The sequence below is a fragment of the Pleurodeles waltl genome, chromosome 4_2 (genome assembly GCF_031143425.1).
Source record: "Pleurodeles waltl isolate 20211129_DDA chromosome 4_2, aPleWal1.hap1.20221129, whole genome shotgun sequence".
Classification (NCBI taxonomy): Eukaryota; Metazoa; Chordata; class Amphibia; order Caudata; family Salamandridae; genus Pleurodeles; species Pleurodeles waltl.
Genome location: NC_090443.1, coordinates 90,668,794 through 90,695,882, shown reverse-complemented (window position 1 = coordinate 90,695,882; position 27,089 = coordinate 90,668,794). Strand labels below are relative to the sequence as shown.

The 27,089-nt window shown below is 43.6% G+C and overlaps 1 protein-coding gene across 4 annotated transcripts in view; it reads left to right on the top strand.

The window, feature by feature from the left end:
- The window catches only part of ARHGAP9 (Rho GTPase activating protein 9), a 956,751-nt gene that overhangs the window by 153,476 nt on the left and 776,186 nt on the right, over positions 1-27,089 (top strand). The window contains exon 1 of one of the 4 annotated variants that reach the window (XM_069230802.1): positions 3,649-3,781. The exons of the other annotated variants lie outside the window; for them this stretch is intronic. The gene's annotated coding sequence lies outside the window, so the exon portion shown is untranslated. Of the gene's footprint in view, positions 1-3,648; positions 3,782-27,089 lie in introns of those variants that run through there. 4 annotated transcript variants of the gene reach the window in all.

The following is a 27,089-nucleotide window of genomic DNA, read 5'->3' as shown; positions in this document are numbered from 1 at the left end:
GGCTATACCCCCACCCCAAATAAATTGGGCCAAAGTTGTTCTGCCTGCCAGTGGGCAGATGGGGCAGTTACCCCCGATTCACTCCCTGGGGGGCAGAAACCTGTAGATGCCAGGGAATTAAAAAGAAAAATAGTGGGGTGCTGGCTATCAACCAGTATGGGCATGGTTATGCCCCCACCCCAATTGAAGGGGGTAACAGATCCCCCCGCACACTAAAACATGAGCCATGAGAGCTTATCCAACTCTCAAAACCACTTGGAATGGTGAGTGCTGCACGTTTTGGACTTTGTGACACTGCCATGTAGAAAAATCCTCAAGACCTAGACACATCCGAAAACTAAACATCCAGGGTGGTGTGCTTCACATGCACCCAGTATCATTTTCTTACCCACAATGCCCTGCAAACCTCCAACTTTGCTGGAAATCACATATTTTTCCCACATTTTTGTGATGGAACCTTCCGGAATCTGCAGGAATCCACAACATTCCTTCCACCCAGCATTGCCTCACCTGTATTGATAAAAATTCTGCCCCACTTGTCAGCCTAAAATTTTTTTTTTTTCAAACTGCCCTTTTGGACCTGCTTTTGTTCCCCCTCAATTTCGACATGTTTTTGGCATGTGGTAGGAAATTTGTCCCGGTGAGGTGATCCCACACAGAAATGTGGGAAAAATGTGATTTTTGTAGCTAAATTTGAGGTTTGCTGAGGATTCTGGTTAAGAAAAAACTGGGGGATCCACGCAAGTCACACCTGCCTGGACTCCCTCAGGAATCTAGATTTCAGAAATATTTGGGTTTGGTAAGTTTCCCTATATGGCTGCTGAGCCCAGGACCAAAAACGCAGGTGCTCCCCCACCCCGCAAAAACAGGTAGTTTTGTATTTAATCATTTTGATGTGTCCACATAGAGTTTTGGGGCATTTCCTTTCACGGGCAGTAGGCCTACCCACACAAGTGAGGTATCATTTTTATCAGGAGACTTGGGAGAGCACTGGGTGGAAGGAAATTTGTGGCTCCTCTCAGACTCCAGAACTTTCTGTCACCAAAATGTGAGGAAAACATTTTTTTGGGCCACATTTTGAGGTTTGCAAAGGATTCTGGGTAACAGAACCTGGTGAGAGTCCCAAAAGTCACCCCATCTTGGATTCCCCTAGGTGTCTAGTTTTAAAAAATGCACAGGTTTGGTAGGTTTCCCTAGGTGCCGGCTGAGCTGGAGGCCAAAATCCACAGCTAGGCAATTGGCAAAAAACAGCTCTGCTTCTTTGGGAAAATGTGATGTGTCCACATTGTGTTTTAGGGGAATTCCTGTCACGGGCACTAGGCCTACCCACACAAGTGAGGTACCATTTTTATTGGGAGACTTTGGGGACCACTGGGTTGAAGGAAATGTGTGGCTCCTCTCAGATTCCAGAACTTTCTGTCACCAAACTGTGAGGAAAAAGTGTTTTTTGGACAGATTTTGAGGTTTGCAAAGGATTCTGGGTAACAGAACCTGGTGAGACCCCCAAAAGTCACCCCATCTTGGATTCCCCTAGGTGTCTATGTTTATAAAATGCACAGGTTTGGTAGGTTTCCCTAGGTGCCAGCTGAGCTAGAGGCCAAAATCCACAGCTAGGCACTTTGCAAAAAACAGCTCTGTTTCTGTGGGAAAATGTGATGTGTCAACATTGTGTTTTGGGGCATTTCCTGTCACGGGCACTAGGCCTACCCACATAAGTGAGGTATCATTTTTATCGGGAGACTTGATGGAACGCTGGGTGGAAGGAAATTTGTGGCTCCTCTCAGATTCCAGAACTTTCTGTCACCGAAATGTGAGGAAAAGTGATTTTATTGCTAAATTTTGAGGTTTGCAGAGGATTCTGGGTAACAGAACCTGGTGAGAGCCCTGCAAGTCACCCCATCTTGGATTCCCCTAGGTGTCAAGTTTTAAAAAATGCACAGGTTTGGTAGGTAGGCCAAAATCCACAGCTAGAGACTGCAAAAAACACATCAGATTTTAATGTAAAAATGTGATGTGTCCATGTTGCGTTTCCTGTTGCGGGCATTAGGCCTACCCATGCAAGTGAGGAACGGGGAACACGGAATAGAAGAACAAGTGTTATTGCTCTTTTTATCTCTCTGCACTGTAATTCACATGCGATTATGGGGACCCCGGATTTTAGAGATGTGCAAATAACCACTGCTTCTCAACATCTTATCTTGTGCCCATTTTAGAAATACAAAAATGTCCTTGATACCTATTATTTACTCTTTATATTCCAGCAAATGAATTGCTGAATCCCCTGTATAGAAAGAAAACCCATTGCAAGGTGCTGCTCATTTATTGGCTCTGGGTACCTAGGGTTCTTGATGAACCCACAAGCCCTATATATCCCCACAATCAGAGGAATCCAGCAGACGTAACAGTATTTTGCTTTCAAAAATGTGACATCGCAGGAAAAGGTTACAGAGTAAAACGTGGAGAGAAATGGCTGTTTTTATTTTAGCTGTTATTTTCTGTAGGAAAACCTTGTAGGATCTACACAATTGACCCCTTGGTGAATTCAGAATGTTGTCTACTTTTCAGACATGTTTAGCTTTCCAAGATCCAGCATTGGTTTCACACCCATTTCTGTCACTAACTGGAAGGAGGCTAAAAGCACAAAAAATAGTAAAAATGGGATATGTCCCAGTAAAATACCAAAATTGTGTTGAAAAATGTGGTTTTCTGATTCAAGTCTGCCTGGTCCTCAAAGCTGGGAAGAAGGTGATTTTAGCACTACAAACCCTTTGTTGATGCCATTTTCAGGGAAAAAACCACAAGCCTTCTTCTGCAGCCCTTTTTTCCCATTTTTTCTTTTAAAAAACGAAACTTTTGCTGTTTTTTGGCTAATTTCTTGGTCTCCTCCAGGGGAACCCACAGACTCTGGGTAACTCTAGAATCCCTAGAATGGTGGAAAAAAGGGACGCAAATTTGGCGTGGGTAGCCTATGTGGGCAAAATGTTATGAGGGCCTAAGCACGAACTGCCTGAAATAGCCAAAAAAAGGGCTGGCACCTGAGGGGGGAAAGGCCTGTCAGCGATGGGGTTAAATGTATTAGCCTTGTCGACTGTTTACCTATCCCAACCTAATCATAAGTTGTCCAAACAACCAACATTTACAGCCATACAAACATTATCATACTCAGGGTAGGAATAAAATGTGTGAAGGACTGAAAAACCTCAAATCTTAATAAATGCATGGAGCCGGTGAACCTAACTGTCCATGCTCATTTGTGTCCTTCTGCTTTGATCGATCCGTTCTGTGTTCTGAACAGCAGATTATGTCATAAAGCAATACCCTTGTTAGCCCTGTAAATTGTCACAGTCTAGTTATGAAATTGGTGCATCACGTTATTCTTTCTCCCCTGAGTGACTTGCACACTAAGCCAGTCAGATATTTTGATGCATGCTATGTCGCAAAGGGAAGCATTAAGCAATTGTTCTGCCCGCCCGCTGGTTATTTTTTTAACGTTTGCACACTGGTTGAACAAGCGAAGTGAGGAAGTCTCTTTCGTCTTCTTTCCTTTTCTGCAACGATTGCGAACAGGATGTGGACAGAGCTGATGCAGGGAGGGGCGAGAGCTGCCACTGACTATGCAGTTGCAGTAAAGGTATTCGACTTGAGGAGCAGAATCGTTCGAAAGCCCCAAAGAAGAGTAAAATAGGAAGACCCTGGGCAGAACAGCATCTTTTTGCTTAAAGATCAGCTGCAAAAAGGAGTATCCTTCCCTTCACTCCTGCCTCTTGGGTGTGTCAGCTAGGTAACTGTTACTTGTTTTATATTGTGATGATGACTGGATGAGATGGCCGGGTTGCAGCTTTGGTGTGATTTTGAAGGCTGCCACTACTGCAGATCCTTTGACAAGGTATGTGTAGTACTTAGAGTTTATCTAGAAATGGGTGGCAGTTGTAGACTTTAAAATAAGTGTCTTTGATAAATGGCAGTAACTACTGTTGGACGCTTAGATCAAACTCAGAAAATAGAGACGGATAATCATGGTCTAAACTAGGTGGGTGAATAGGCAGGCGGTATAGGCCTAGACGTCTTTCTTTGCTGTTGCATTCTTCGAACCTGTATCACTTGGCAGTGAGTTCAGGTGCACCCATGCTGCACACTATGTTTTCTATATATTTCGGATTTTTTCTGAGTTCGCTTGTGTTTGTAGGTGTGCTTGTTGCTTCAAAGTACTAACAAAATGTTTGAAAAGTGACATATGTATAGAACACCTCAAACATAAAACTAAAACAATCAAGTTCAGTGTAGCAGAAATAACTGCTCATGACAAATTGAAGACACATTTTTCTGAAGCTAGCCTTTTAACACTGATCCTAAAGTGGCCGTTGAACTGTTTTGGATGCCACAAATGCCTCGGGGCTAGAGTAGAGTGCACAAGAGGAAGGTTACTTGGTTGGAATAAATTGCGAGTATTGTTTCTCCCTAGCCTCTGCCATGAGAAAGGAACATGCATTATCCTCCTCATTTCTTTCCTTCTCACAGTTCTTACAAAATGGTGGTGAGTCTTACCACCTCACAATATGATCATTCAATTCCCCCCTCCTTGGAATGCCCCATAAAGGTATGGTTTATCCATCATGATTCACCTTGTCATTTTACCTGCCTTGAAACAGGCTCTCTATGTACCACGTGTTGTGGGGGCGCCTTTTTATTCGCTGTTTCCTGAAGAAAGAATTCTGTGTGCAAGAATTTCTCAGAAGCGTGGTAACAACACCCCACCACCCACATGTGGAGCCTAGTTCTAGGTTGATAATGTGCAGATGCGTATTCTTATGTGGGCTGTTGAGGGTGCTGAGAACACGTGGGTGCCCTTATGGAGACCTTTTCAGCGCTATGAATTTCTATACTAGGATGATAGTCACGCACTTGTAGACACATCGTTGTAGCGCTGGTGCCCTGATAATGCGACTATCTGGGAATGTTTTGCTTAAGATTGAGTGAGTTTGAAGCCACGACTTCTAGGGAAAGCATCCTCGTCGGAGCAGGAGTAGTTTTGGCCAGAAACGGCTTCTTCATCGCTAATGGCCACTGCTCCAGGCGCCCTAAGAGCAGCTAATAAGATAACGGTTCTGCCAGGGTGCTCGAGGATCGGAGGTAATGTAGACCTTTCAAAGGCAACCTCCTGCATATCGTAGCATCATAGCTGAGAGCTCCAAAACAAAGGAGACCGTATGCCCTGAAAGCGATCAGTAAGTGAACCAGTATGCTCGAGCTCCCCACAAAGATAGTGAGAGTGAGAGAGACCACAGTGATCACAATAGTGAAACTCCTGTACGTCAGTCCCACCTCTGACTCTTGAAAAGCAGTCTGTCCTCTACTGGATTTAATTTCGTTCACCAGAGAGGGCTCTGTTGTTCAGATACTCATCAGCATTAGGCATTTTTCCTGCTGTACCAGAGGGGTGCGATTGTATTTGGTAAGGTGGAGTTGCAACCTGACATCTTTCCTTTGGGGCGCAGGCGTTTCTGTGATCTCTCCGGTGGTATGTCAGAATGACAGATTGAAGACTGAGGGCTTCCAGAAGCACACTCTACTGATTCTCTCTTTCTGTGGTGAGAGGCCATCTGCGCAATAGCTAAACGAGGCATTCTCAGACGTTAAAAGAAAGGAATCATGCCTAATCATTTCTTGGGAAAATGAAACCTTTTTCCTCCAGGGCTTCTTCTCTCAGGCAGCAGTATAGAAGATAGCACTTTCAGGGAAAGTTAGGGGTGTTTTTAAAGGATTCAGATAGCCTGCTATTCAAAGCCTGCACAGTGTTCCTTACTGGGACTGCAATTTAGCCTGGAAAAGGGGCAAGATGGCAGGTACTCCTACATGTAAACCAGAGTCATTAGCAACTGTACGTCTGTCATGACAGTATCTCGAACTTTGTAAAAAGAAAAGAACTGACCTAAAATGTGTGCACAACACTTGAAGTGGTGCAAACTATTATGATGTACTATCTATTACCCATGCTATGAATGAACATTACGAATTGTGGACTCGTAGAAGTGTGTTATAACCTCTGGGGCCCCGAGGACGTCGTATGGTTTAGATGAACCGGAGGATCCACTGGACCAGTTAGAGACAATCAATAGTTGGAGTACTGCTAAAAACCAGCTGTGTTCGAAACAACTTTTATCTCATTGTCATGAAAGCAGATAATTGTAGGTGGTATTGTATGCCAAGAATATGTGTGCATATTTGTTGCATTGTATTTTCTTGTCGTGGAGATGTTGTGTTATTTTGTGTGCTGTTATGTACTTGCCCTGTATTATAGAATTATGTTGTTGTTGTGCTACGTTCTGACTGTTTGCTTTGCTCTGCCCTGTTACATTTCTGTTGTGCTGTTTTTAGACTTTGTATTGTCATTGAGTTGTGTTTGATAATTACCTTAGAGACGCCAGCAAATGCTGCTACAGTTCCAGCCAAAAGCAGCACTTTCATTTAAAGTAAAATTGACTTTTGAGAGGTCAGAGCTTCGTAGGGTTATCCAGCAAGGATTGTGAGCTAAGATGGCGACTCATTAAGTGACTAGGTGCACAAGGAGAGCTAATACTGGCACTCCTGGGCAGTCTGATAAGACAGTGGCATGACAGCTTCCCGGGTGGCCCTTGCTATGAACAGTGACTGAATAGCAGCTAAGAACTCCGAGGCTTGCAGGCCGCCCGTGACCTTAGGCGGGGAGACTGGCAGTGTGGTGAGGGGCAGAAGAACCCCTACTACCATGCTGTATGAGGGGTATTGTGCGACCCCGGGTGTCTCAAGGCCTGTCAAGATTGTCAGGAGACTTTACAGAGAGTGCATAGGTGCTGACTGGCACATGCTTAGCCATTAGGATGAATGCATTGCTGAGATGATGTATTGGTTCCCAGATACAGCGAGGCTGCGGTGTGAAATCCAGTTACATCAAGACTGAGGATCCTGCCGATGGGGCTTGAGATGCGAAGGTCAGTTAAGAGGATGCGTTGCACAGTTGAGATGATGTGTCTGCTCCCATAAGCAGTGAAGCTGTGATGCAGAGTTTTAGTATTGCCGTCGAGGCTGCCATCAACAGGAGATGCCTGGAGCCTGCGCCAGGAATAGCGATGCGCAGTGGCAGTTTCAAAGGCGATGCGTCGAACCCAAGGTGCAGAATGCGTTGGCAATGTGAGTCTGTTGAGACGGTCCAATCCAAGCAACAGCAGCTATGCATCGGTTCTGCTTGGAGATGTGTCACCCAGCAGAGGATGCGTTGGTTCCTCTGAGAAAACACCTTAAGCCCACTTCCAAGGGGCCATGACAGGGGTGGTACCACTTGGCAGGGTAGATTCACAAATGGCAGAGTTCAGGTGTAGAAACAGGGTGGTTGGGAGCATATCCCTGAGCCTTCAGGTCAGAAGGCCAGTCAACTAACCCTTGGAATCACTCTGGGTTCAACTGATGGAAGCCCAGTCCTTCTCCCCAAGGCAGGGGGCAGCAGGCAGCAAGTCAGCACAGCAAAGCAGGAGTCCAGCAGAGGACAGTCCAGGAAAGTTGCAGTCCTTCAGGAGCATAGCAGTCCTTCTTCCTGGCAGAGTATTTGCACTTCCAAAAATGTAGTTTAGTGGTGGTGTCTGAGGTCCAGTACTTATACCGAGTTGGGCCTTTGAAGTGGGGGAGACTTCAAAGACAGACCATTGAAGTGCACTGAGGTCCACCTTTCTTGCCCTGGGTCCAGACATGCTATAGGGGTATATGTAGCCCTTTGTGTGGGGACAGGACACAACCTATTCAGGTGTAAGTGAGGCTGGTTACAGCTCCTCCCTCCCATCCTGCCAGGATGGCCCATCAAGTCACACCTAAGCTCCCATTGTGTGTGGCTCTCTAGGGGGAATACACATACTGGACCTCTGACACCACCACTTGAGTACACTTCTGGACCTATGGATACTCTGCCAGGAAGAAGGACTGCTGTTGACAGGATTGCAACTCTGCTGGACTACCAATCTGAAAGAGCTGCTGCCTTGCTGTGCTGACATGCTGCCCTCTTGTCTGTAGAGGAAGAACTGGACCTGGAACCATTCTTGAAAGCCGAACCCCAGAGGTACTCAAAGGGCTAGTCTTTTGGCATCCTGCTCTGAGCCTTAGGGATATAACAGGCTCCTGGACCTATCTTCAACTAGCTCATGACAGCAAGGATAGCAAGGACAGGTAGGTCACAACACCAAGAAAACTGTATACCTAATAGATGAGGTGAGCAATATGAACAAGCCAGCCTTGTTACTATTGTTAGCGCTGAAAAGGCTTTCAACAGAAACAGCTGGAACTTTAGATAAGACATTAATCCATCTAGGAGCTTTGGCCCTCAAGTTTAATCTATAGCAATGGCATGAAAACCCTCTGCTTCAGTAAGGATGAATGCTAGAGACTTCACTGTGCTTAAGGTGGAAGGAAATACGGGACAGGGATACCTATTGCCTCCTGCCTATTTGCTCTGTACCTAGAACTCCTATTTTAAGTGAACTGGGGCAACTCAAAAGTCCCCCAGAAGACTGGGTTAAAAACAATAGTTCATTAGGACAGCAATTGGTTGTGCGTTTGTTCACTGTTTAAAGCTCCCGCTGATACAGAGTTATATTATTTGTGAACTGTCACATTATTCATAATTTGGCAAATAAAATTTATAGGAATTCCTTTCCATCCCAGAATATTGGATATTAATAATCGTAATTTTGGCATTATGTCACCTAGTACTGAGGATGGGCTCATGTACTGAGAACCTTGAAGCTGTAACGTAGATGATTATTCCACTTTGGTTTTAGTAGTTCCATAATGCCTTCTTCATTACGAAGTCAAAGATTTTTTGATGGGCACTGTATCTATAACAAAGTAGAAGTACGCTGATTAATGCCATGTTTATATTTACAGACTCTCAGCACACCAGTTTGTGTGGCATACATCTGTGAGTGCAATTGTTCCAACCCTATGTACACATACCCTATTAATGGTTTTAGTTTTGTTATAGGCCTGCCACAGACTGTTCTATTTGAAATTCATGTATCTTTTATTTGATGTTGATTAATTCAGTTCAGTGGGTTGGATTCATTTGACAACCTCCAGACATTGTTCGTATTTTTTCCACAATTATTCCTACTGGAGCTTTCTGTGTACCCATATACTTAGAACCCCAGACTATTCATAATAGGCTGAGGACAGAGTGATGAAATCAAGGATTGACAAATTCAAAATTAAATGTTCAATAATGATTCAAAGAGCATACTCATTAACATGATAATTTCTCTCTTCGTAAGAGTGTGGATAAGGTGGGAGGCAGGATGGGCCTCATTGCAAACTTCTCCAGATTGTATCCAGTGACAAAAATCGAATTTCTAAACTATATAAACTGCTTCAGCCAGAAGTGACAAGTCGGAAAGCCTGATTTCTGACCAAATGGGAAGGCAAACTAGGGCTAGGCCTATGGAGGACCAATGTGATGCCCTAATTTGTGGTGCTAGAAATATCTCACCCAGGGCATGGAGTCATGTTTTATTGCTAATGTTTAGATTCACCTGTGATCTCATGATGAAGGATGCTAATACAGGAGAGAGAGGAAAGACAACTAACACAAGAAATGGTAGGATTTAGGGTTCTTGTATACTGAAAAGGAAGGTGCAAGATATTGATTTCAGCTTTCAGTGGAGAGTTGATTTCAGTTCTTGGAGGTGAAAACTGAAAGATTTGCCACCAAAGAATGGCTTTCTGAAAGAAGAACCCAGAGAATATTTTCTTAAAAGGAGTATATATGACTAGTATGTTTTTATTTATGAAGTCTGATTCTTAGAAATTTGGGAGCAGAACTGCATAGGCATTCATGGCAAAGCAAAGAGTTCTGAATAGAAGCCTTTTCATTAATAGGCAGCCATGAACCTGGGACAAATTGTTTTTTCTGACCTATAGCAAGAGGTTAAATTGCTCTAGCAGCCTACTTCTAAATAATTGAAAGTCTGAGTAATTGATGTTTGGAGATGCCGATATAAAGGGAGTTACAGTAGTTGAGCTGAGAACCTGTGATTGATGTGACTAATGTTTTCCCTGAAATCAAGGTACGAAAGAGGGAGAAGAGATCTAAAACGTTAAAGATATACAGGACATGTCTTGACAACTGAGGAGATCTGAATGTCTGCTATTAATTTAGAATCCACTTTCAAACTGCGACTCTCAACAAAATGTTGAGGCTCAGGACTGGGCCTAGAGCAGGAGGCCAGGGAACAGAGATCAGAAAGAAGGATCTTCATCTACTCCTAATATCTTGGTTTTGTCCATACTTATTTTGAGCTAGCTTATGTCTATACAGTGTGTAATGTTGTCTAGGCATTCCAGGAAAGCATTTACAGAGAGGTCAGGTCCAGTTATGCGAAAATGAGCTGGGTGTTCGCACCGTAAGAGTTTATTGAACTTTTATAATTCCTGATAATAATGTAGCTGATGAATCGGTAGGGTGAAGGAAAAGAGCATTGGCACACCCCAGTTTGTAGAGAGAAAGATGGTAAAAAAGAGTTGTTTAACATTACTCTTTGGTGCCATTTGGCAATAAAGGATTTAAATCATGTTAAGTCAGTTTTCTGATCTTGCATTCGGATAGTCTAGCGAGTAGGAGATTATGATTAAATGTGTCAAAGGCTGCAGAAACATAGGAAAGGATTAGGATACTGGTGAACTTAGTGTCAGAAGTCGCCAAAGTGTCAGCCAGAGCACCAATCAGTGGTGACACTGTACTTCTAGAAGGGCATAAACCAACCTGTGAGTTTCTAGGTTCGTGCATCGCTGGTTGTCTTCCAGATTTTTAAGATTTTTAGCAACAGCAAGATATTTCCATGATATTTGGTGCTTTAGAAAGACGTCAAGTCAACTATGGAAAGGTGTGAATATACTGCGAAGTTTATGTTTAAAGGGAAATCGTGATAACATGTGCTTAAGATATATATACCATACAGCACAACAATCCTGGCTTAGTCCCTCCTAGACTCACCCTGTGTCCAAAGCGAGCTCTCAAGCCAGTGTTGTAAGCCTTCTTTCGTGCTAAAGGCAAAATGGATGCCACTAGAGTAATTACCAATATTTTTACTGGCCTAACCGAAACTGACGTTAACCCAGCATATTTTACAATGTGCTAAAGCTGAAGCCGAATACTATTGGCAGAAGAAGGCAATTTCTCTAATACTGCCTTCAGCTAGGTGGGAGGTGTCTGGTAATTTTCATTACTTTTGTGGTTCTGAGTCAGATGTGATCGGCTTTCCCGTATTAGTCGACAGTAGTGACAGTTAGTGATAACGGAGGTAACAATCTGCTCCCACCTCAAGACTTCAGTTCAGCTCTTCCTGACAGATCTGTAGAATAACAACAGTGTGCATTATTCTGCCCAGGTAGAGATACCAGTGCTAAACGACCAGGCAGGAGCTCAACAGCCTCATTATATGGTGGTTCTCAGGAAAACGAGCAGAAATCTTAGCTATTCCTCTCCATTCAGAGAAGCCAAATTTGTCTTTCTCAAATTTCTAGCTAGAAAGCATTCTTCTGAATACACAGTTCCCTTTAAGAAAGCTATTAAGTTTAAAAACAAGTATGAGAGGCTTGTGAGGAGCCTTTGAATTTCTATGTGGTTCAACATTTTGCCTCAGGGAAATACAATTAAGTTTAGTCTCACTGTCCCTATTTGTCAGCACGTCAATCTCCAGAACTCTTGCAGTTTTAATCTCATTTTGTAAGATGAGGTAAACTAGGAAGTCCCAGGGAGTCCAACGTTTTTGCTGCATTAAGAAAGTAAATGTTTAGATTGGGTGATTTGGTGTTGCTGGCATTCAGCGCAGCTTGCCCCTTGGATGGGACTTCCACCCTTTATTGGAGGTGGTAGTCCTTGCAGCCCCAAATATTTCAGAGAAATTAATTTAGTGCCACCCTCTAAGCTGGCAGGGTACCGCTAAGCAGGACATGCAAACAACCCATAAAAACCTTTGATGCAGTCTCACACTCGATGGCATTATGCCTCAATACAAACTACTGTTTTTTCAGGCAGTGCCCAAGAACAGTTTCTTGGCATTCCTTTCATTGGTCAGTGTTTCTTTGGAGAGTATGTAGATTCCTTCTTATCGACATTTCAACACAGTAGGGCTATTCTTGATTTCCCCTGCAAAACACTTTTATCACTTTCATAACAAATATTTTAAAAAATAGTGTTTAAAACAACTTGCAACGTGGAAAATGCTGCTACAGGAGCAGAACCACTTTCACAGCAGCCTTTTCAATCACGCAGAGCGAGGCTTTGTTTATTAAAAAAAAAGCTACAACCCCTTCTTTCACCCTGACCACACCAAAACCACTATGAACCCTTGACTTATTAGGATCACAGTGGTTGAGTTTTGTTTCTCAGTAGCAGGGCCAAACAGTGGATCCTGTTGATTGCGACTTCAGTGTGTTTCCTGGTATCACAAGTTTGCATTTACATTTTGAGTGTCCCCCTACACCCATCCATACAAACATCTTCATGAAGAAAATGTCTTTGCTTTTAACCAAAAACGTGTGGAGAACAGCTGTATCTTTGCCCATAGGAAAGGATTATTACTGCATGTCCGTCCTGGGTCCGAAGAAAGTGGGGGTTTGTATCCTTTACTAGAATTGTGATTGCTCAACACATTTTTAAATGAGAAATTCAAAATGGTTACCCAACAGCATGTACACCTTGCTATACAGGCACAGAACTGGCTAGCATCCCTAAACATTCATTACTCCATGTTCCAATTGTTCAAAAGAACAAGAAAAACCTGAGATTTACTATGGCTGACCAATTGGCAGTTTCATTCAGCCTAGATGTGGTGTACAGTAAGTAAAGAATGATGCAATATTCTGGAATGTTGAGTTGTTTCCAAGGTGGAATGTGTACAGGGCTAGAAATGACAGTTGCTCTGGTGGAAAAGGTGGATGGGGTCTTCTTTACTTTTTGTCCCAATAAACTGCTATATTCATCAACCACTCAAAGCATCATTGTTGACATTACACCTGGCGGCGAGCGACGAACTCTACAGAGACCTCGAGATTCAGAAACAACGAGATTATTATCTTATTTACAACTTTTCGGAGACCCCAATACCAGGAGAAAAAAATCTAATATTCTACAATGGACATTTTTTTTTTTTTATTATCAAAAGTCCACTGTCGAATTCCCCAAACTAGATATTTTCATCTTTGCTGGTGAAAAAACTGCTTTGTACTGCCTTGAGAACCATTGCATGAGTGAAGTTTGATAGATTTATTGTGTACTAACAATTTTCGGGTGGTCTTGGCCAATATGAGTGAATCTAACTTTATGGTCGCTGTCAATCAGTATGGCTTTGCTTGAAAAGTTAGTCATTTAATTGTTTGATGCTTACACTTACTGCTCTCATGGGCACCTCGTTCCTCAAATTCTTCGGTGCAGCACTAACCTCTACGTAATTACAGCAATGTGACATCGTCTCACGTTAGTCGCATCAGCGTAACCACAGGAACCATAAACAAGAGTAATCCTGAGTCATCACGCTCTGAAACATCATACAATTACATCTTCACGTGCTCTTGACGTCAGTGTACCCAAGGAGACACTAAATACGTGGAGCTGCCTATCTGTGTAACGTGTCATTGCTTCAATGCCTTCAAGCGTCAGGGGAAAATTGTATTGAAGACACACATGAAATACAGCTATAAAACAACATCTCTTCCAGTCACACGTTCTCCAGCGCCAAGAGTGTGTCAACGGTGATACACTCACCTTTATGATTATTATTATTTTTTTAAATAATTTGTCTTCATGGAGATGCAGGAGTGCGTTAACAGTAATGCATAAACCTAAATAAAAAAAAAGTCTGACTTCATGGGGATGCAGTGATAATCTCACCAGAGTGTCAACTCAACGGTGATACACACACCTTAGTTTTTTTACATTTTAATGTACTTACAGACATGTTTGGCCATGCAAAAAATTGATGCATATATAAATTTAAGGTATATGTATTATTTTAATATATGTTAAGAGTACAAAGAACGAATTGTTGAGACAATGCAGAACGTTCCCACACCTCCTTTCTTCTTGTCTTCACCAAGGGACCCACCAATTCCATGGTTAAAGTGGAAAATAGTGTTCAATCATTATGCAAGAGTTTGTGGAACTTCACTCAGTGCGGAGAGGAAAACCTCCCTTTTTAATGCATTGTCTTGGTTCGGAGGGACAGGAGGTGTTTGAACATCTCCCTGAACTTCTGGATCAGGATGCTGCTAATTTGAATGAATATGAGAAATGTCTCAAGAAGTTGGATCTGCATTATCTTCCCAAGCTGAGCACTATTCTTGAAAGATATCATTATGGAAGGAGAGTGCAGCGTCCTGGAGAGACGGTGGAACAGTACATCACTCAACTACGAAAACTTGCGCCTACATGTAATTTTGGTAGATCTCTTGATGAAAGGTTGAGAGATCAACTAATGTTGGGGTGTGCATCAGACAAAGCCTGGGAAAGTATGTGGCAAAAAGAAAATCCCTCTCTTCAGGATGTTCTCGCTATGACCAAGAATTTTGAGCATTCAAAGGCTTGTGTTGATGTACTGCAGAAAGATGCAACGAGTAATGATAATAGTAATGAGAGTAGAGAAGAAAGTATGGTAAAAGTAGTACAAAGCAGTAAAATATCTAACAAGGTACCTACCATGATTAAACCCAGTTTAAAGCCTGTACAAGGAAAATGTTTCAGGTGTGGCAACAATGGGCATTTTGCTAATAATAAGGAATGTCCTGGGTGGAAGGCCACATGTAGAGTCTGTGGATGGAAAGAACATTTGGCTAAGTGCTGCAGATGGGCAAATGATTAAAAAAAAGGTGCGAGAAGTAGAAATAGATGAAAATGATGCAGAAGATGTAGATGAAAGTAACATTTTTCAGGTGAAAGGATTTTCTAGTGATGGTCCTTCAGAGGTGGTTAGGTAAATGAAAAATCAGTCAAAATGTTGTTTGAGTCTGGTGCTAAAATAACTCTTATACCAAAGTTTTTTTTATGAGCAGGATCTATGTGGGAAAGTAAGTTTGTTCAAACCAGATATCAAACTGAAAGGATATGGGGTTGAGCCTATTGACTTAGGGTATTTCTGGGGCACAATTGAGTTTAAAGATAGAATCATACTAGGAAAAATATATATATCAACGAAAAGAGATTCCCTTATCAGCAGAATTCATGAGCGTGATTTGAATGTATACTAGGACCCCAATGAGAACCCCTCAGTGTGTGTGAGAAACAAACCTGTTATCAACTCAGTATCAAACGAGAATACAAAGTGGATGGGGAATTTCCAAAAGTTTTCTGTAACAAGTTGGGTTGCTTAAGAAATTATTATTATTCCATAAAATTGAATTTGGTGTTCTACCAAAAGTAGCCAAGGTCAAGAATGTACTGATACTAATGTGAGAAAGCATGAGGGCTCAATTAGACAGACTGATTAATGGTGGAATTATATAAGAGGTGGAGGCTACATATTGGGTATCTCTTTTTGTAATGGCTCATAAAGCTAATGGTGAGGCCAGGCTATATGTACACTTGAGAGAACTTAATAAGGTGGTGATTGTGGATCATTAGCCACTCCAAATATATGCAAGATGTTGAGTTCTCTTAATGGGAAAAGCATTTCTCTTCTCTGGATCTGACTTCTGCTTACCATCAAATACATTTGTACCTACATTCCCAGGAATTAACTGCATTTATAACACCATTTGGTACATTCAAATTTCTGAGAATGCCATTTGGCTTAATTTCAGCTGCATCAGTATTTCAGAGAGTAATGGAACATTTACTTCAGGGAATTGATAGAGTTAAAATATATCAGGACAATGTCTTGATAGTTGGATCGTATGATAAGGAGCATGATGATCGGTTAAGAAAAGTGTTGTCAAGGCTGAATGATGCTGGCTTGATTTTGAAAGCTGAGAAGTGTAAATTTGATGTCCAAGAAATCGAATACTTAGGTCATGTAGTGAGTGTTTCTGGAATTAAACCAAAATCTGATCTAGTCAATACAATTTGCAATCTGAAAACCCCACAGAATCAGGAAGAGCTAATAAAATTCTTAGGCACGTTAGAATTTTGCAATAAATGTATTCCCAATTTAGCTGAAACAATGTCATGTATGAGAAAATAATTGCAGAAAGGGAAAGAATTTGTGTGGACCGTATAATGTAATGAAGAATTTAGTATGGTAAAACACTCTTTAAAAACAGCTAGCAATCTTGGAAGTTCTGATCCTATAAATGAGTCATAGATATTGACAGGTGCAAGCTGGAAAGGGTTAGGGGCAGTCTTGATGCAAAAGAAATGTATAGAACGGACTGTTTTAATTATATCTCGAGCGTTGAAGGAACCAGAGCTTAATTGCTCAGTAGTAGAGAAAGAGGCACTTGCCATATTCTGGGCTGTACGAACCTACAGAAATTTCAATGGGGGAAATATCACAAACCTGTTAGAGAAGTTTTCTGCAAAAAAAGGATAGATTTGGTCTCTCACAGAATACGCAAGTGGGTAGTGACACTACAAGAATTTAACTTTGAAGTGTCATATTTGCTTGGTATTGACAACATTTTAGCAGATTGCTTATCAAGAATGGGTGAAGTGGAAAATGAAGAATCAGAAGAAGGACATAGGTGCGGTTGTCAGAACTTGGAAAAAGAAGTTAATGTTTCTGAGAAAATTTGGAGCGATAATTTAATGTGTGATCATACTTTGCAAAAAGTGATGACAATTGTTACTACAGGATGGTGTGAGAAAAACAAATGTGATGATGATCTGAAAGGGTTTTGGCAGATCAAACAGGAATTATCAGTTGTTTATGGTCTGCTGATGAGAGGTAGTAAATTAGTTCCCCCCATCTAATATGCGTGGAAAATTATTAGATCATGCTTGTGCAAGTCACATGGGAATAGTCAAAACTAAAGCAAGGGTAAGAGAATGTTATTGGTGGCTTGCAAAGGATATGACTATTGAAAGAAGGGTGAGAAACTCTGTGGAGTGCTCACGCAGTGATAAAGGGTTGAAATCCAGAACACCGCCAATGGTATTGAGAGAACAAGCAAAGGGTCCCTGGTCTGACATTGCTACAGATATTATGGGTCCTGTGAGAGTTAATTCCTATGATTGTTATGTGTTGGTGTGTGTGGATATGTTTTCACGCTGGCCTGAAGTCAAGATTGTTGGTTCAGTGGAGTCAAAGGTAGTTATAGAATTCTTGGAAGATATATTTGAGAGGGAAGGTTTTCCTGCATCTTTGTTTTTAGATAATGGAGTACAATTAACATCAAATGTAGTAGAATAATTTCTGCAGGAAAGAGGTGTGAAACATAAGAAAGCTGCACTCTATCATCCTGAAAGTAATGGGGTTGTGGAAATGTTCATTAAAGTTTTGAAGGAAACTTTGCAACAAGCCCTAACATCAGGTAATAATTGGGAAACTGCCATTGAAAAAAAGTATGACAATATAATTTCACACCACATTCATCAAATGGAGTATCTCCCTTTTAGTTATTCAAAGGAAGGAGATCACACACAGTAATACCTTTATGGGTGTCTGAAACACAAATTATGGTGAATGATCAAATGGGAGAGACAAAAGATTGGAAAGAAAAAGAAATAGAGAAGATGGTGCAAAGGAAGAGGTTGTATGGTATGAGGAAATCTGTTAATAATACAGTGGTGCATGTAGAAGATTGGGTAAAAATAAAATCTCCCAGGAAGGGTGGCCTCTCTAAATACAGTCAACCCTTCAAAGTAATCAAAGTTTTAAAAAATGCTATAAAAGTGAGTGACCACAGGATTTGGAGTTTGAATAGAGTAGCAAAATACACACCATTGCTTGAAGAGGGGTGGATGAATGATGGTTCACAGAATAGTGAATTTATGAGGGTCTCTAGGCCTCAACGTGTGAGAAAAGTTCTCACTTATTTACAAGACTATATAAAGTAATTACATAGGTTTATGATTGCAAACGTCTTCAATGAAACTAAGTGAAGTAAGTTCATAGGTAGTAGTAGAATTATTCTTGAGTTTAGTGATAATTTCTTTGTTATGAACGTTATGCATTTTTCTGTGTTTCAAGTGTAAATTGTCTGTCATGTTATTGGGTGAGGGAGGTGGTGTGATGTTCAGTAACTAACCCCTTAGCTGCTGGGCCTTTTCCCCCCCAGTGCTGAGCCCTGGCTATTTGGAGTAGTTTTCGCCTAAGCCCCCATAACTTTTTGTGGACATAAGCTATCCATTCCAAATGTGCGCCCTTTTTTTCCAACATTCTGGGGATTGTAAAGGTACCCAGAGTTTGTGGGTTCCCTTAGAGTAGACCAAGAAATTCGCCAAAATACAGCTAAAATGTGTTTTTTTCCAAAAAATGGGACAAAAAGTGCTGCACAAGAAAGCATCTGCTTTTTCCCCTACAAATGGCATCAACATAGGGTTTGCGGCTTCCCAGCTTTCAGGAACAGGCAGACTTGAATCAGAAAAACTAATTTTTCAACACAGTTTTGGCAATTTACTGGGACATAATCAATTTTTACTATCTTTTGTGATTTCAGCCTTCTTCCAGTTAGTGACAGAAATGGGTGTTAAACCAATGGTGGATCTTGGACAGCTAAACATTTCTGAAAAGTAGACAAAATTCTAAATTCAGTAAGAGGTCATTTGTGTAGATCCTTCAAGATTTTCCTACAGAAAGTAACAGTTGAAATAAAATAAATATTGAAATTGAGTTAAAAAAACAGCCCTTTCTGATTATGTTTTCTTCCGTAACTTTTTCCAACTATGATAGATTTTTTTAAAGCAATATACCGTTATGTTTGCTAGACCCTTTGGGCTGCGGGGACATATAGGTCCTGTAGGTTCATCAAGAACCCAAGCTACTCAGAGCCAATAAATGAGCTGCACCTTTCAATGGATTTTCATTGTATACCTGGTATACAGCAATTCATTAAGGTAAAATATAAAAAGTGAAAAATAGGTATCAAGGAGACCTGTGTATTTCCAAAATTGGCACAAGATAAGGAGTTTAGAAACAGTGGCTATTTGCACATCTCTGAATTTGGTGGTTCTCATACTAGCATGTGAATTACAGGGCATTTCTGAAAATGACTTCTTTCTTACACACTGCTTTACATTTGGAAGGCAAAATATGTAGAGAAAGACAATTGGCAATAACACTTGTTCTTCTATTCTGTGTCCCCCCCAAGTCTCCCAATAAAAATGGTACCTCACTTGTGTGGGCAGGCCTAGTGCCCGTGACAGGAAATACCCCAAAACACAGTGTGGACACATCACATTTTTCTAATAAAACGGCCGCGTTTTTTGCAAAGTGCCTAGCTGTATATTTTGGCCTGGAGCTCAGCCGGTACCTAGGGAAACGTACCAAACCTGTACATTTATGGAAAGTTGACGCCTAGGGGAATACAGAATGGGGTGACTTTCCCCCCCAGGTTCTGTCACCCAGAATCCTTTGCAAATCTCAAAATTTGGCTAAAAAACATGTTTGCTGAACATTTCGGTGATGGAAAGTTCTGGAATTTGAAGGAAGCCACAAACTTCCTTCCACCCAGCATTCCCCCAGTCTCCTGATAAAAATGGCCCTGCTCACAGACGACCCCCTGTCAGTTTAATTTTGTTATTAACCCCGGGGGGTGCGATCGCACCCCCCCCCCCAGGGGTAAACGAACATAATATATTTAAAAAATATGCCCCTTGGGGGGGTGGCTCATTTTCAGAGGGGGATGACCTCTCCAAGTGTAATCCCTGGTGTCTAGTGGGGTTTCCTGGCCGTGGATCACAGCACGTCTGCGATTCACAGCCAGGAAACCACTTCACGAAGGCCTCGTTTGAAAGGGGAGAATCTCCCCTTTAAAGCAAGGCCTTCTTGAAAGGTGGAGATGCCCTTTCAGGGTCATTTTCCCCACCGGAGCGGAAAGCAGCCTTACCTGCTGCTTCCTGCTCCGGTGGGGAAAACAAATTGTGACGTCTGTGCACATCGCGGTGCGCTGACGTCACAGCAGGGTGGGAGGGGGGTTTGGGGAGACATGGAAGCTCTTCTGTGTCTCCCAAGGGAGTTTTAATAAAAAAAAATCTTCCAGCCCGATGCGTTGGAGGATTTTTTAAACCCCTCACTGGTGTCGGCCACTGGTCGTGACCCGCCCCAGGGATGGTGTGTGTGGGTTGGCCAGTGGCCGACGCACACACCGATGGGGCTAAGGAATGATGTAATATACTGGAATGTTGGGTTGTTTCCAAGGTGTAATGTGTACAGGGTTAGAAATGACAGTTGCTCTGACAGAAAAGGTGGATGGGGTCTTCTTTACCATTTGTCCTAATAAACTGCTATATTGATCGACCACTCGAAGTATTGTTGACATTACACTAGCCTCCGCCCTATTGTTTACAAAAACGATGGTGGTGTGGTAGCCCTTCAACATGGCAAGGGAGTCTGTGTTTACCTTTCTTTTGATGACTGGTTGAAATAAGCAGCAACCCCACAGCTGCTTGTAGGAGATTCGTCAACTTTAATCACCCTTTTGCTTGAGCTTAAATTGTGAGTGAACCAGAAGAAGTGATTTCTAACTCCCTCTCAATGGATTCATATCATAAGACTGGTTTAGACACTCACTTTATATAAGCTTTTTCTCAAGAGAGGCTTTTCAACATTCAGGCAGTGATTTTAAGTGTTTGTGCCAATCCTCAGCCAACATCGAGGTCTGTTTTTTTAGACTTTTCGGCCCCATGGTTTTTAAATCTCTCTGATTCTTCATACTTGGTTGCATATGAAACTACTTTAGCGTATGTCGCACCAGCACTGCAACCAGTACTGATACTACAGGAAAAGCCTGGTTTGGCTTTAAATGGCCTATTTCTTTCCTCATGATCAGTGGTGGCCAGTAATTTGACCAGGTATGGGGTCGGGTGGGTCACATGCGCACACACATACATACTCACACTCACCCATCTACATGCACACTCATTCACACCCATACATTCACAATGACGCACACATACACATGCATACACTCAACATTCACTAGCACATACGCACGCACACTTCTGTTTACAGCACCCATGCACTAATACACATACATTCATACACACACACACACCAAACATTTAAAAAAAAAAAAACAAGGTTGCAGCAGTTATATTGGGTGGCAGGTGGGAAGCCCCTGCGGTTCCTCAGTGATTGGGACTGCCGCCACCTCTCATTGTCTGACCTTGGGTCAGCTCATGAGACCAGGTATCAGTCCCTTCCTCATCACAGAGTGGGATGGATGTCAGTGACAGTTGCTCAACTCGTCCCACTCTGTGACACGTGTCACTGATGGATACCTGGTTATGGGCACTTTAGGGATTAAAACTGAAGCACCCAGATCTGTGGATATCAGTGATGAGCCCCCTAGACATGAGGGGGAGGAGCTCAGGCAGCCAGGCACCTGTGAGTGTCAGGATGACCCTTCTTAATCCTTCACCCTTAAGGACGTTCTGTGCCTGTTCATGATGGTGAGCAACCATAGCTGATCTCTTGAGGAAGAACTCTTCCACCCTCCTTTGCATCATCTGAGAGATACTAATGCATTCTTGCATGCAAGGGGCCACATAGCTATATAAATTCAGTGCTCTCCTGTCCCTGCAGAAGAAGTCTTATCTTGTAAGGTTTCTGAAATTGAGACATCAAGTTGGTCTCAGGCGACCTCTCACCTTGTTTATAGGAAGTACCAACTTAAGTCCTGACAGACAACACCACAGCCTTTACTTGAACAAAGATGGGGGGTGGGATCCAAATTGCCTAGCGCGGAAGATACACCTGTCAGTGGCTCATATAGCGGAGAGGAGAGAATGACACCAGATTTTCTCTGCAAGCTGTCTTCCATCAATCAGGAAAAGAAGCTTCTTTAGGATGTGACAGATCAGATATTCCCTTTCTGGGGCTTTCCAGTGATCAGTCTTTTTGTGAACTGAGAGAACACTTCCTTGAGTAACTTTCATTCTGATAGATAAGGATGCAACAGAGATCACCTGCTTGCGTGGCTCCCCCGATGGGGTAGAGCTACTCCTCTCATGACAATCCATCTGGCACTGGCAGTGCCATATTGCTGAATGAAAAAGGTTTGGGATACTGTCCTGCATGTGGGAAGTGTAACACGTTAGGCATCTGCTGAAACTTTTGTAACTATCAAAAAGAACATTACTGAGGCGAGAGAGTTGTGAGGACCAAGATACGTGCCTCAGCACACAAGTCTCCTTACGGTTATGCCACACTTTATAAGAAAGACTCCACAAATCAGCGACTACAGACACTGGTATTTCAGTAATAACTACTGTAATAACCGACAAGTAGCCCTGGAGTACAGCAGAGCCACATGGACGTACATGAAATAATTGGCGTTGTTTGGAGCCTGGTAAGGTACTGATGCATGTAGCCATTGTTGCGGTTGATCTCTGTTAACTGGGTGCCTGTGGATGAAAAGTCCCTGAGAATAATTGACTGCCAGCCTGGTGAAAGGTGACATCAAGAACACCAGAGGCAGATCTGGAAGAAGAAAATTGAGGCTGAGAGCTGCAGGTGACATCGAGAATAAGGTCATCCTCTCCATTCCATTGCTTTGAGCACAAAGAGGCTGACTGCTGTAGAATACCAGGATATTCTTCTGCATCTAACATTGTCTCTTGAAAATGCTTATTACATTTCAGAGAATTATTTCAAGGTTCATATATTTTGCAGGTTGCATGGATTAGTAGATTTGCATGTGGACACCCACATGGTCCATGTTCAGCTATCACGTGTGTCATGATTGTTTATACCACCAAGCTGATTACATGTCTACGAGTCTTGCCAGCGCCACCCTGTTTCTTAGAGCTCAAATGGTCATTGGTTATATATTGGATATATGATGAGAAAGATATTTGGATCTTGTGTGTATATATACTATTGCATCTGTGCACGATCTGAGATATGAAGCAGTAATGATTCTAAATTCCGGGGGCTGAGTTCTTGTGTCTTCCTTTGTCCTGAGGAGGCCTCAGATAACTATGGCCGAAACGTGTCAACCTTATGGTGGGAGGCGTGCACTGTATGAAGGAGTTTGAGGCCTGGTTGACGGGGTGGCAACACATGGGCCCTGAGGTTGCTGGGGAAGTTGAGGGCATTGTGAATGGACACACTCCCTCTGTTCTATTACCAGGCTGGAAGCAGCGCAGTGTTCCCGCCCCAGTAAGCTGCCTTGAAATACATTGGTGATTTCCCTCTACCTGGCACCTAAGGCAAGTTTAACTGTTCCCCACATTATTTCACAAGGCCCTGGGGGCACAGATAGAGGGAACATGTCTACCGGGCTGGAAGTTGTTGGATGGCCTGCGAATCCGGAGAAACATTGGGGCTAGATTTAACAGCCTGCCAAACAAAGAGCAGCCGTGCCTCTCACAATCGCAGGGAAAAGACATTGAACAGCTCACATTTCGGAAACTAGTCGGGCTATCTGAATAGCAGCCGAGTGCCTGACTTGGACCAAGTCAAGCAAGAAACACTTTTGATGAGCACTACTGGGCCTGCCCCGCTGTCTGATCTCACGCAGCTGGAGGCTGTACTACTGGTTTGGTGAACTGCTAAATGGGTATGGGAAACCCAGGGCTAAACAGCCAGGCAACCTGGCAGGGGCGCTGGAGGTTGGACCCACCACACCGGAGAGACTGAGGACCTGAGGGGGGAACTCCTCTACCACAAATGCAATTTGACATAATATTGGCCACCATTGCAAACATGAAGGCCACTCTCCAGCAGGACATCTTGGTGGGATTGGGCTTACTGAGAGCAGAGCATCACAGCTTGCAGATATGGTGAAAGATGTGGAGTCGGGGCTTAAGGAGATATGCTCGGCATACAAAGACTTAGCACGCAGAGTGGTGGCATTGACAGGGTGCGCACAATGGAACATAGGCTGAGGATGCCGAAGGCCACAACTGTCAGAACAACGTCCGCAAAGTGCGTCCTCTGCAGGCAGTGACATGGTGGCCTATCTCGAACAATGGCTTGAGACGAAGGCTGCCCCGAATCAACTGACACCCTTCTTCTCCCTTAAACGTGCTCATAGAATGCCCGCCTGGCCACCGGCCCTTAGCAGACTACCCCTCCCGGTGGTGGCAAAGCACTTTCATTTCAGGTACAGGGACACCCTCTTACAGAGAGCAGGAGAGGATGGCCCATACACTATTAGCAACAGTAAGGTGTCACTGTTTCCAGGTTACAGAGCTGCTATAGAGGCTAAGAGGGCCTCTTATATGGAAGTGAAAAAAGCGCTTAGAGAGATGGAGATCCAATATTCCCTGATATTTCCGGCGAAATTCAAGATCAAATTTGACGGCAAGACCTACTTCTGTGAAGACCCCCTGGTGGAGTAAGATTGACTGGACACGTATAAAACAGGATCAAAACCTATCAGCCTCTTGCAGGGAGATGGGAGAGAACAAACGTAGACCCAGGAAGAGACCTTGAATGGCCAGGAGCAAGAGAGTCCTCAAGAAACCAACCAGCACAGAAATGGAGAGAGAGAGAGGGTGGCCGCCCTACAGGCAGCAGTAGAAATCAGGGCACTGACAGGGTCTGAATTGGAGCTAGAATCCCTGTAGTACAGTCAGAGGTTCTGGCAAGTGGGGACCTGCCGGTAGTGGCCCCGCAATCAGTTTAAGACCTGGTCTGACATTAAGGTACACCAGATTGCAGATCATGATGTTGAGAGCCACTGCCCCTCTGATGTGGGAAATAGTTGTGCACATAAGAGGGGACACCATTATTTCAAGATGTCCGAAATGACAGCTGAAGCGACTGGCGGGGTCCAGTTCTGTGGAACAACTGTGTCACGGATCCACAGCCTGCTGAGAGAAGGGCCTAGACTAGCCCCTGGTGGGCCCGCCACTCCTCGACCAGAGTGGATCCATCATCTTTGCCTTATCTCTTTCAGCACCCTCCCACTTGACCCCTCATAGGAGTCTGGTAGAGCCTAACTAATAACTCTGTTTTTTGATTACCGTAAGTGTGGGCGGCCGGCTGTTGTGTGCTGCCCTGGGGATGGGGAGTTTATTGTTGGGGAATGTGCTGTTTTTTTGTCTCTGGGACTCTGCTGCTGGGCGGGCTGTGGGGGCAGTGGAAATGGATGGGGAGTAGGTGGGGGCTATCAACAACGCACATATCCATATGGCCAACAGGAATACAGGGCTAATATGCATGTCCTGGAATGTGAGGGGAATGGATCTGCAGCTAAACGACACAACATCCATAGATATGTGGGATGCAGGGGGGTACACACTGCCATGCTGCAGGAGACCCACCTTGTGGGGGTAGAGGTGGAGCAACTGTGACGTAGATGGCAAGGCCAGCTATAAGCCACCTCTTCCTCTGCATATGCCAGGGCGTACTGATATGGGTGAGAGCCGGGACTCCTTCTGAACCCATGCAACTGCTGGTTGACGTGGAGGGGCAATATGTACCGGTGAAGGACAGGTTATTGCTCTATCAGATACACCAGATACTACACAAAGCGCAACTGTCATCCCCCTCCCCAAAACTAAGATCCACCCATCTCCATCTTTCGCCCGCTGTCCATGCTCAGTGTGGATTTTAAAATCTTTAGTGAAACCCTAGCGAGCAGATTACTCTCTCATATGCGTCCAAGTCCATGGAGACCAGAATGATTTAATCTCACACCATAGCACATCCCTTGACCTCAGGAGACTGTACCACATCCTCTACCACCCGTAGGTCCAAAACCTGCCAGAGTAATGCGTATGTCAATAGACCTCGTGACAACCTTCAATTTGGTACGTTGGGATTACCTGACGAAAGTTATGCGCAAATTGGGAATGGGGGAGGCCTGGATTAAAAGGTCACCCTGCTATGCACAGGACCAACTGCATGGGTTAAGACTGGCGCCACTATCTCTGCTGCTTGTGCTAACTCCCGAGGCACAAGACAGGGCTGTCCCCTGTCACCCCTGCTATTTGCTTTGGCCATTGAGCCACTAACGGAATTGTTTCAAAATGAGGGGTCACAAGCATTTTATTTCTCTCTTTGCGGGCGACATCCTTCTTTATCTATCAGGCGTCACTGCAGGGGCAAGAGAGGCGATCTGACACCTTGACAAATTTGGGATACTATTGGGACTGTAAGCTAACAGAACTAAAACATGCCTTGTCCCCTGTAATCAAGGTACTCCTTCATCACCAGACTACCAGCTGGGCTTACTTGGTCTCCAGTGATCTTCAAATACTTGGGTATCCAGGTGTATCATCAATTAGAGGATATGAGTGAGGGGAACCTGGGTAGAGCATTGCGATCCCTGTGGGTCCTTTGTCACCTTTTGGAGATCTCTCTGATTACCACTTATGGCTCACGTATCGATCTCCAAATTAGTGATGCTCCTGCGGTTGTACTTCTTCACAAACATCCCAGTTAAGATCTCAGGGGTATGATTCAGACAGCTGGATGTCCTGCTCCGGGAGCTAGTATGGGATGGGGGTCGCCATAAAGTTTCACTCGAGGTGTTGAGACGTCTGCCGTACAGGGTGGCCTTGGAGTCCTGGACTCGAGCTTTACTATCTAGCAGCACAGCTGCAATGGGTAGCCTAATGACTTGATGGAACCCGCAGGAGTGCTTTAGACCTCTTGGGACTGGCACCCCATCAGGGATTCCTAATAGCTATGTAATACCACCCCGATTCCACAGATGAGTGTCTTGTTACAGTTAGCTCTGCATAGCTGTTACCGCAGCATAGTGAGGACACGGAAGGCATCACTTTGCGCACCAGCTGTACTGCTGGTGAGACTCCCCCATTGGACCCCAGTCCATTGCTTCACTGCAGCCCTGTTTCGGGCCTGGACCACAGCTGGAGTGACAGCAGCATGAGATTGCTTTTAGATGAGTGCCTTTATCCCATTGAAGGAGCTATTAGATGATCTGCCGAGCTGCCAGTTTCTGCCTTATGAGGCATTAGTGTGGTCGTACACAGGCTTATGGGACACGGGAAGGGGGGAGCCCCC